We start from the raw sequence: 11496 nt of genomic DNA, 5'->3' as shown, positions 1-11496 counted from the left end.
CTTTCTACGGTATGAACCAGCGCCATCTACTATATGTTGGAGGTTGGGATCTGAAAAAAGAAAAGAAAAAAAGACAAGCCGATATACTGAGCAGTATTTTAATCTGTGAGTGGAACTACAGAGGGGGAGATTGTGTATTTAAAATCGTATCACACAGTGTGTACGATGTTTGTTTTTTTCTATTTTATAATACCCTGATATTTGAGGAAAAAGAAGAGGAAGATAAATTGTATTCTCAAATGAAGCTCTTCAGGACCATCTAACAGTTTACTTAAGTATCATGTTTTACTTTTGTGATAATACTATTTTGTTATATTCTGTTACAATTGTATCATAGCGCTCCACCTGTAGAAATGTTGCAGGAACAGTGTGCAATCTGACCTTCAATAGACTGCATTGTGTCAAGCGATTATGCTCAGGAAGGGACACCAACAAGGAGCAAACTAAAGGAATGGGATGCTCTATAACTCTTGAAAAAAAGCAAAACAACTCCTTTCTGACCTTTAGGGTCCACCCTCCATTGAATGCTGTTTAGTACACTTCATAAAGTTATTCCATGGGGTTTACTAAAAAGAAACATATATGCATGGAAAGACATCTCCAAACCACCAAGCATATCTGTTTAGCTCTCCCTTCCCACATTTCACTTGGTCTCCTCTCACATCTCCAACACCAGGGGGCCTCAAATTAAAAGTAAAAAGGTAAATCCTCATAGTTTCAAATATCACATTAAAATGTCACTTAAAAGGAAATGTAAAATGTAATCTTTTCAATAAAATTAATGGATTAGCATCTTTGTGATTTACATTTGCAAATTTTGGTTTTTTTTAAATAAAGCTGTAGTATTTAGTTATATGCTTCAACGTGCTTTGTGACCAATGGAACCTCTCCTGCCAGCTATCATTGTGTCATCATAGTAGAAGTCTCATATGTTACGCTGGCTCTCCACACACACAGAGCGCAAACACTTTTGAAGGACCATCTCAAGACAGCTGGCTACCTGGCAAAATGATCTGCGGAGTGTCGGCTCCCCGGCAAAGAGATCCGCAGAGCGTCAGGTTTCCATCAACAGATTTGAAGACTGTCAACATGTCTATGTATTTCTTGTTGCTATGACATTTTAAGAAAAAAATGCTCTACATTTTAGTACTAGTCAGAGTTAGCCTCTTAGTGCCCAGAGGGAGGGGCAGTTCTTCGAGCCATGGCTTCCCAGAGATTTCCTTCAATAAAACAAGGTTTTTTCTTTCCTCCGTGCTGAAGAATGACTCTTCGTGAGTCCAGAGGCAGCTCCATCTTTAAACTATCCATACAATGTTTACTATTAAATTAAAAGGTTTGTTCTCATAATTGTTGCTGTCTATGAGTAATTCTTTCAAATTACTATCACCTTTAGTTAAAATGGTATTATTCCAAAAAGTCTACAATGCTGTGCTAATTAAACTTATTTTTGGACTACCAATTTGATTTTATGTCATTGAAATTTGGTGTTACTGTGAAATAGACATCAAATGTTTTAGTTATTTATTGTAAAAACACATCTAACTCATTTAACACATCTATTAAAACTAAAGCAAAAACAGTCGTTAGCTGAATGTGTTCAATGACAATAGCAAAAGGAACACCTTTGTCACCAACTTTCTGTGTGACACAGATCCAGACGGGTATTTACAATGCCGGCACCCGTACTATTGTTCTTGTCTCGTCTACCGTTTGCCGGAGAACTCGCCGCAAAAGTTCTTCTCCCAGCAAAACAGTACAAGTGGAAAAACCCCAAGTAACGTCCACCAGGGTACCGATGATCCTAACAGTGAGGAGGCTCCAGAATAAGTAGATAAATATGTTTAAATGATAGTTCTTGAGTATGCCAGGTGAAGTTTCTGAAACGGCGCGAATACCACAGAGAATGGGAAAATCGTGTCTGGGGCACGATTCGCTAAATTAGTGAAACCCCCCAAAAAAACAAATGTAGTCAAGCTCAGAATCACAACCAGAGCGGGACGTCAGGCGGGCCAAAGGTCATACACTAGATGGCTAGTCAGATAAACAGGGGTTAAATTCCAGAGCGTGTAGTCAGGCGGACCGGGTCATACACAGGACGGAAACAAATTCGAATCGCTGAGCAAAAGGAAGGTCAGGAACGCCAAGGGTCGGGAACAAAAATGCAACCAACTTGATATCAAAGCGAGGACCACGCCAGGGAATAGTCCATGCGGTTGCCGGGCAGAGTACCACAGCCGCTGCTGGGTAGACCCCAGTCCTAGAAATTGGTAATTAAACCACGGTTCCCAAACAAGCTCCCTCTCTGTAACCATCACCAAGTATTGCCCACCACAAGCTTAATGTACCCTCAAAAGAGCATCCGTAACGACGCTGTTCCAATTGTCGGCAGGCATCGTCGCGGTCCCTAGCTGCCGCACAGTTCCATGAATTTGTGGCTAGGTCCCGGTCAGGCGCATCGAGTGTTTCCTGGCTTGCAGACCCCCCATGGCCGGCTAGTGCATGGGAGTCTGGTTCCAACAGACCAGACGGGGTTTTCCGTTCACCCTGTGCTCCCCAGACAAGGGACTGGGCAAGCAGGTAAGGAGTCTCCCCAGAAATCCAAAAGTGCCCTACTCCCACACTCAAACATAACCCCACGAGTCTTCAGCCTTAAAGGGTTAACTTGACACTTAAATTGCACCATAGCCTCAGACCCTCTAGGTTTAGACTATGGCCTGTTGTTCTAACATTGTTCTTCCTTTTAAATAAGCTTGCCTCTTCTACTTTGTTAATTCCCTTTTAAGTATTTAAATGCTTCTATTGCATCTCCGATCATCTTCTTTACTCCAAGCTATATATATATATTAAGATACTTTAGTCTTTCCTGATAATTTCTATCTTGTAAACGACTAAATCTGCTACACAAGAGGGACATTATGCACCAAGCAGGACCCCATCGTGGCCACCACCTCACCCATTCAGCCAATATTTAAAATGATAAAGAAAAAAAAGCTTTGACTATTCTCATAATCATTGTTAATGAATATTTCTTTCTAAATAATAAAAAAGTTGCTCTACCTTGTCTGCTGGCCCCTACGCGTCTTCTTTCAGCCAGCTCCACTTCTTCTCTTCTTCTTCTTATATTTCTCCTTGGTATCAGCTCCGTTGACCAGGACTCCTGGATTAGTTCTGCAAAAGCTAAGGAAACCGTCTTTGTCACCCACTTTCTGTGTTAATCCAAACAGGTATATGCACTGCCGGTGCCTGCACTGTTGGTCACCAGTTTGACCAACCACAACAGAGACAAAGGACATTACAGAAGTGGGCAGCAGAGGTAAGCTTAACATTGGAAGCTTTTAGCTAATTACTAAAAACCATATATTTTTATGTAAGTAACATTCTATAAAGCGTTGTCAACATTTCATGAGGATTTTAAAAAACAAAACTAAAAGATTTTGTCTTTAAAGAGCAAACCTTTGCTAGAGACGGACTCTATGCATTGTTAGTGACTCTCGTGAGAGTAGTCACCACGGCTATGTAGGCGACGTATGTATTTCAGGAATCTGGTAAAGAAGGAAAAGAGATCCCTGGTCTTGTGAGCTTACAGTCTCTTAGGAGGTTCATAAACTATGGTTATGTACAAACTTGACAAGACATCTGCTTACTTTGGTTCTTTTGAGCATTAGTTCCATTTTCTTCATACTTTATTGTACTAGGATTTCTTAGCTCATAAAAAGAACCTTGATCTCACTCTTGCCCAAATAATATATCACCCAGTTACCCACACCCTCTTTTTAAACGCCAAGCGAAGAAAGAAAGTGCTGTAAGACACACTGTTCCTTTGAAGTTGTTTCAGAAAAAAATACATCTTTGAAACTAAATTGTCTTCAGATCCTACATGCTTGCTCCACTGAACATATTAATGCTGTAGGTACACTTATGGTTTTTAATACTAACGATTATGGATATCACCCTTTGTACTAGTATTGGTCGTTATATGCAAACCCCATAGCTTAATACCACTGCCTATCCCGCCGATACCTGGAACACTCAGGGTCTGAGCTCCAGGGTTCTAGGCGTGTATAGTCAGATTCTCACTCTTGCAATGCCTGCTTACCTTCTACCTTCTAGGTATTGGGACACCCCTCCTAATTATTGAGTTTAGGTGTTTCAGCCGCACACCTTTGCTAACACGTGTATGGAATCAAACACACAGGCATATAAAGTTAATTATATGTGTATTTTTGCTATATTAATGTTCCTGGAGGGCTAAGCCAAATGCCAAATGATTTAGGTAAACTATAAAAACACTCAGGAGCCGTGGCAACTGGTGTTTTATGTGGATAAGTGCAAGATAATGCCCCTGGGGCATAAAAACCCAAGGGGAATGCATAAAATAGTTGATGTTGAGGTTGGGACTGTATGAAAGGAAAGGGGTTTGGGTGGTATGTGATTAAAAACATGGAAATACATAAAGGGAATCAGCCAGATAAAGGAGGAGAGTATATTTAAAAGAAGAGAAACTACCAAAACCAAAGGACATAGATTTAAATTAGAGGGGCAAATCAGGAAATATTACTTTACAAAGGTTGTGGATGCATGGAATAGCCTTGCAACAGAAGTGGTAGAGGTTAATAGAGTGAAGGAGTTTAAGCATGCGAGGGATAGACATTGTGCATATATATATATATATAGAGAGAGAGAGAGATATATATAAATATATATATATATATATATCTCTCTCTATATATATATATATATATATACACGTCTGCACTCATCGTTCACAAGACACAGGAAGGTACTAAATGACAACCACAAGTGACAGTTGATGTAAGGCAGCGTGGCCTACTGGTAGAAGGCACTGGAGGAGGCGGGCTCCAGTCTCAATGAGAGCGTGGGTTCGATTCCCACCGCTGCCATTCACTTTTTAAAATCTCAATAATGCCATTAAGCCCTCCAAAATATTTTGTCAATTTATGTCAATTCAATTTATGCCCTCATACCATGGGGGGGAAATAATGTGCACAAAAAGGCAACAACAACAAAAAAAAACATTGGGTATTTCTAAACAAAACTCAAGACAAACAGTATAATCTATTTAGCAGGTTTTTTTTCATTATTTTTAGCAAAAGTGAGAAAAAGTCATATTTTAGCTGTGGTGACTCTCGTGAGAGTAGTCACCACAGCTAAGAGTAGGCCATTTTTTAATCTTTTTCAATTTTATATGATTAAAAACGTGTTACACTATATCGTATTTCCCTTGTGCTTTCTACGGTATGAACCAGCGCCATCTACTATATGTTGGAGGTTGGGATCTGAAAAAAGAAAAGAAAAAAAGACAAGCCGATATACTGAGCAGTATTTTAATCTGTGAGTGGAACTACAGAGGGGGAGATTGTGTATTTAAAATCGTATCACACAGTGTGTACGATGTTTGTTTTTTTCTATTTTATAATACCCTGATATTTGAGGAAAAAGAAGAGGAAGATAAATTGTATTCTCAAATGAAGCTCTTCAGGACCATCTAACAGTTTACTTAAGTATCATGTTTTACTTTTGTGATAATACTATTTTGTTATATTCTGTTACAATTGTATCATAGCGCTCCACCTGTAGAAATGTTGCAGGAACAGTGTGCAATCTGACCTTCAATAGACTGCATTGTGTCAAGCGATTATGCTCAGGAAGGGACACCAACAAGGAGCAAACTAAAGGAATGGGATGCTCTATAACTCTTGAAAAAAAGCAAAACAACTCCTTTCTGACCTTTAGGGTCCACCCTCCATTGAATGCTGTTTAGTACACTTCATAAAGTTATTCCATGGGGTTTACTAAAAAGAAACATATATGCATGGAAAGACATCTCCAAACCACCAAGCATATCTGTTTAGCTCTCCCTTCCCACATTTCACTTGGTCTCCTCTCACATCTCCAACACCAGGGGGCCTCAAATTAAAAGTAAAAAGGTAAATCCTCATAGTTTCAAATATCACATTAAAATGTCACTTAAAAGGAAATGTAAAATGTAATCTTTTCAATAAAATTAATGGATTAGCATCTTTGTGATTTACATTTGCAAATTTTGTTTTTTTTTAAATAAAGCTGTAGTATTTAGTTATATGCTTCAACGTGCTTTGTGACCAATGGAACCTCTCCTGCCAGCTATCATTGTGTCATCATAGTAGAAGTCTCATATGTTACGCTGGCTCTCCACACACACAGAGCGCAAACACTTTTGAAGGACCATCTCAAGACAGCTGGCTACCTGGCAAAATGATCTGCGGAGTGTCGGCTCCCCGGCAAAGAGATCCGCAGAGCGTCAGGTTTCCATCAACAGATTTGAAGACTGTCAACATGTCTATGTATTTCTTGTTGCTATGACATTTTAGGAAAAAAATGCTCTACATTTTAGTACTAGTCAGAGTTAGCCTCTTAGTGCCCAGAGGGAGGGGCAGTTCTTCGAGCCATGGCTTCCCAGAGATTTCCTTCAATAAAACAAGGTTTTTTCTTTCCTCCGTGCTGAAGAATGACTCTTCGTGAGTCCAGAGGCAGCTCCATCTTTAAACTATCCATACAATGTTTACTATTAAATAAAAAGGTTTGTTCTCATAATTGTTGCTGTCTATGAGTAATTCTTTCAAATTACTATCACCTTTAGTTAAAATGGTATTATTCCAAAAAGTCTACAATGCTGTGCTAATGAAACTTATTTTTGGACTACCAATTTGATTTTATGTCATTGAAATTTGGTGTTACTGTGAAATAGACATCAAATGTTTTAGTTATTTATTGTAAAAACACATCTAACTCATTTAACACATCTATTAAAACTAAAGCAAACACAGTCGTTAGCTGAATGTGTTCAATGACAATAGCAAAAGGAACACCTTTGTCACCAACTTTCTGTGTGACACAGATCCAGACGGGTATTTACAATGCCGGCACCCGTACTATTGTTCTTGTCTCGTCTACCGTTTGCCGGAGAACTCGCCGCAAAAGTTCTTCTCCCAGCAAAACAGTACAAGTGGAAAAACCCCAAGTAACGTCCACCAGGGTACCGCTGATCCTAACAGTGAGGAGGCTCCAGAATAAGTAGATAAATATGTTTAAATGATAGTTCTTGAGTATGCCAGGTGAAGTTTCTGAAACGGCGCGAATACCACAGAGAATGGGAAAATCGTGTCTGGGGCACGATTCGCTAAATTAGTGAAACCCCCCAAAAAAACAAATGTAGTCAAGCTCAGAATCACAACCAGAGCGGGACGTCAGGCGGGCCAAAGGTCATACACTAGATGGCTAGTCAGATAAACAGGGGTTAAATTCCAGAGCGCGTAGTCAGGCGGACCGGGTCATACACAGGACGGAAACAAATTCGAATCGCTGAGCAAAAGGAAGGTCAGGAACGCCAAGGGTCGGGAACAAAAATGCAACCAACTTGATATCAAAGCGAGGACCACGCCAGGGAATAGTCCATGCGGTTGCCGGGCAGAGTACCACAGCCGCTGCTGGGTAGACCCCAGTCCTAGAAATTGGTAATTAAACCACGGTTCCCAAACGAGCTCCCTCTCTGTAACCATCACCAAGTATTGCCCACCACAAGCTTAATGTACCCTCAAAAGAGCATCCGTAACGACGCTGTTCCAATTGTCGGCAGGCATCGTCGCGGTCCCTAGCTGCCGCACAGTTCCATGAATTTGTGGCTAGGTCCCGGTCAGGCGCATCGAGTGTTTCCTGGCTTGCAGACCCCCCATGGCCGGCTAGTGCATGGGAGTCTGGTTCCAACAGACCAGACGGGGTTTTCCGTTCACCCTGTGCTCCCCAGACAAGGGACTGGGCAAGCAGGTAAGGAGTCTCCCCAGAAATCCAAAAGTGCCCTACTCCCACACTCAAACATAACCCCACGAGTCTTCAGCCTTAAAGGGTTAACTTGACACTTAAGCTTAACATTGGAAGCTTTTAGCTAATTACTAAAAACCATATATTTTTATGTAAGTAACATTCTATAAAGCGTTGTCAACATTTCATGAGGATTTTAAAAAACAAAACAAAAAGATTTTGTCTTTAACGAGCAAACCTTTGCTAGAGACGGACTCTATGCATTGTTAGTGACTCTCGTGAGAGTAGTCACCACGGCTATGTAGGCGACGTATGTATTTCAGGAATCTGGTAAAGAAGGAAAAGAGATCCCTGGTCTTGTGAGCTTACAGTCTCTTAGGAGGTTCATAAACTATGGTTATGTACAAACTTGACAAGACATCTGCTTACTTTGGTTCTTTTGAGGATTAGTTCCATTTTCGTCATACTTTATTGTACTAGGATTTCTTAGCTCATAAAAAGAACCTTGATCTCACTCTTGCCCAAATAATATATCACCCAGTTACCCACACCCTCTTTTTAAACGCCAAGCAAAGAAAGAAAGTGCTGTAAGACACACTGTTCCTTTGAAGTTGTTTCAGAAAAAAATACATCTTTGAAACTAAATTGTCTTCAGATCCTACATGCTTGCTCCACTGAACATATTAATGCTGTAGGTACACTTATGGTTTTTAATACTAACGATTATGGATATCACCCTTTGTACTAGTATTGGTCGTTATATGCAAACCCCATAGCTTAATACCACTGCCTATCCCGCCGATACCTGGAACACTCAGGGTCTGAGCTCCAGGGTTCTAGGCGTGTATAGTCAGATTCTCACTCTTGCAATGCCTGCTTACCTTCTACCTTCTAGGTATTGGGACACCCCTCCTAATTATTGAGTTTAGGTGTTTCAGCCGCACACCTTTGCTAACACGTGTATGGAATCAAACACACAGGCATATAAAGTTAATTATATGTGTATTTTTGCTATATTAATGTTCCTGGGGGGCTAAGCCAAATGCCAAATGATTTAGGTAAACTATAAAAACACTCAGGAGCCGTGGCAACTGGTGTTTTATGTGGATAAGTGCAAGATAATGCCCCTGGGGCATAAAAACCCAAGGGGAATGCATAAAATAGTTGATGTTGAGGTTGGGACTGTATGAAAGGAAAGGGGTTTGGGTGGTATGTGATTAAAAACATGGAAATACATAAAGGGAATCAGCCAGATAAAGGAGGAGAGTATATTTAAAAGAAGAGAAACTACCAAAACCAAAGGACATAGATTTAAATTAGAGGGGCAAATCAGGAAATATTACTTTACAAAGGTTGTGGATGCATGGAATAGCCTTGCAACAGAAGTGGTAGAGGTTAATAGAGTGAAGGAGTTTAAGCATGCGAGGGATAGACATTGTGCATATATATATATATATATATATATAGAGAGAGATATATATAAATATATATATATATATATATCTCTATATATATATATATATATATACACGTCTGCACTCATCGTTCACAAGACACAGGAAGGTACTAAATGACAACCACAAGTGACAGTTGATGTAAGGCAGCGTGGCCTACTGGTAGAAGGCACTGGAGGAGGCGGGCTCCAGTCTCAATGAGAGCGTGGGTTCGATTCCCACCGCTGCCATTCACTTTTTAAAATCCCAATAATGCCATTAAGCCCTCCAAAATATTTTGTCAATTTATGTCAATTCAATTTATGCCCTCATACCATGGGGGGAAATAATGTGCACAAAAAGGCAACAACAACAAAAAAAACATTGGGTATTTCTAAACAAAACTCAAGACAAACAGTATAATCTATTTAGCAGGTTTTTTTTCATTATTTTTAGCAAAAGTGAGAAAAAGTCATATTTTAGCTGTGGTGACTCTCGTGAGAGTAGTCACCACAGCTAAGAGTAGGCCATTTTTTAATCTTTTTCAATTTTATATGATTAAAAACGTGTTACACTATATCGTATTTCCCTTGTGCTTTCTACGGTATGAACCAGCGCCATCTACTATATGTTGGAGGTTGGGATCTGAAAAAAGAAAAGAAAAAAAGACAAGCCGATATACTGAGCAGTATTTTAATCTGTGAGTGGAACTACAGAGGGGGAGATTGTGTATTTAAAATCGTATCACACAGTGTGTACGATGTTTGTTTTTTTCTATTTTATAATACCCTGATATTTGAGGAAAAAGAAGAGGAAGATAAATTGTATTCTCAAATGAAGCTCTTCAGGACCATCTAACAGTTTACTTAAGTATCATGTTTTACTTTTGTGATAATACTATTTTGTTATATTCTGTTACAATTGTATCATAGCGCTCCACCTGTAGAAATGTTGCAGGAAGAGTGTGCAATCTGACCTTCAATAGACTGCATTGTGTCAAGCGATTATGCTCAGGAAGGGACACCAACAAGGAGCAAACTAAAGGAATGGGATGCTCTATAACTCTTGAAAAAAAGCAAAACAACTCCTTTCTGACCTTTAGGGTCCACCCTCCACTGAATGCTGTTTAGTACACTTCATAAAGTTATTCCATGGGGTTTACTAAAAAGAAACATATATGCATGGAAAGACATCTCCAAACCACCAAGCATATCTGTTTAGCTCTCCCTTCCCACATTTCACTTGGTCTCCTCTCACATCTCCAACACCAGGGGGCCTCAAATTAAAAGTAAAAAGGTAAATCCTCATAGTTTCAAATATCACATTAAAATGTCACTTAAAAGGAAATGTAAAATGTAATCTTTTCAATAAAATTAATGGATTAGCATCTTTGTGATTTACATTTGCAAATTTTGTTTTTTTTTAAATAAAGCTGTAGTATTTAGTTATATGCTTCAACGTGCTTTGTGACCAATGGAACCTCTCCTGCCAGCTATCATTGTGTCATCATAGTAGAAGTCTCATATGTTACGCTGGCTCTCCACACACACAGAGCGCAAACACTTTTGAAGGACCATCTCAAGACAGCTGGCTACCTGGCAAAATGATCTGCGGAGTGTCGGCTCCCCGGCAAAGAGATCCGCAGAGCGTCAGGTTTCCATCAACAGATTTGAAGACTGTCGACATGTCTATGTATTTCTTGTTGCTATGACATTTTAAGAAAAAAATGCTCTACATTTTAGTACTAGTCAGAGTTAGCCTCTTAGTGCCCAGAGGGAGGGGCAGTTCTTCGAGCCATGGCTTCCCAGAGATTTCCTTCAATAAAACAAGGTTTTTTCTTTCCTCCGTGCTGAAGAATGACTCTTCGTGAGTCCAGAGGCAGCTCCATCTTTAAACTATCCATACAATGTTTACTATTAAATAAAAAGGTTTGTTCTCATAATTGTTGCTGTCTATGAGTAATTCTTTCAAATTACTATCACCTTTAGTTAAAATGGTATTATTCCAAAAAGTCTACAATGCTGTGCTAATGAAACTTATTTTTGGACTACCAATTTGATTTTATGTCATTGAAATTTGGTGTTACTGTGAAATAGACATCAAATGTTTTAGTTATTTATTGTAAAAACACATCTAACTCATTTAACACATCTATTAAAACTAAAGCAAACACAGTCGTTAGCTGAACGTGTTCAATGACAATAGCAAAAGGAACACCTTTGTCACCAACTTTCTGTGTGACACA

This window comes from Spea bombifrons, chromosome 1 (genome assembly GCF_027358695.1).
Source record: "Spea bombifrons isolate aSpeBom1 chromosome 1, aSpeBom1.2.pri, whole genome shotgun sequence".
NCBI lineage: Eukaryota > Metazoa > Chordata > Amphibia > Anura > Pelobatidae > Spea > Spea bombifrons.
This window is presented reverse-complemented; position numbering follows the sequence as displayed.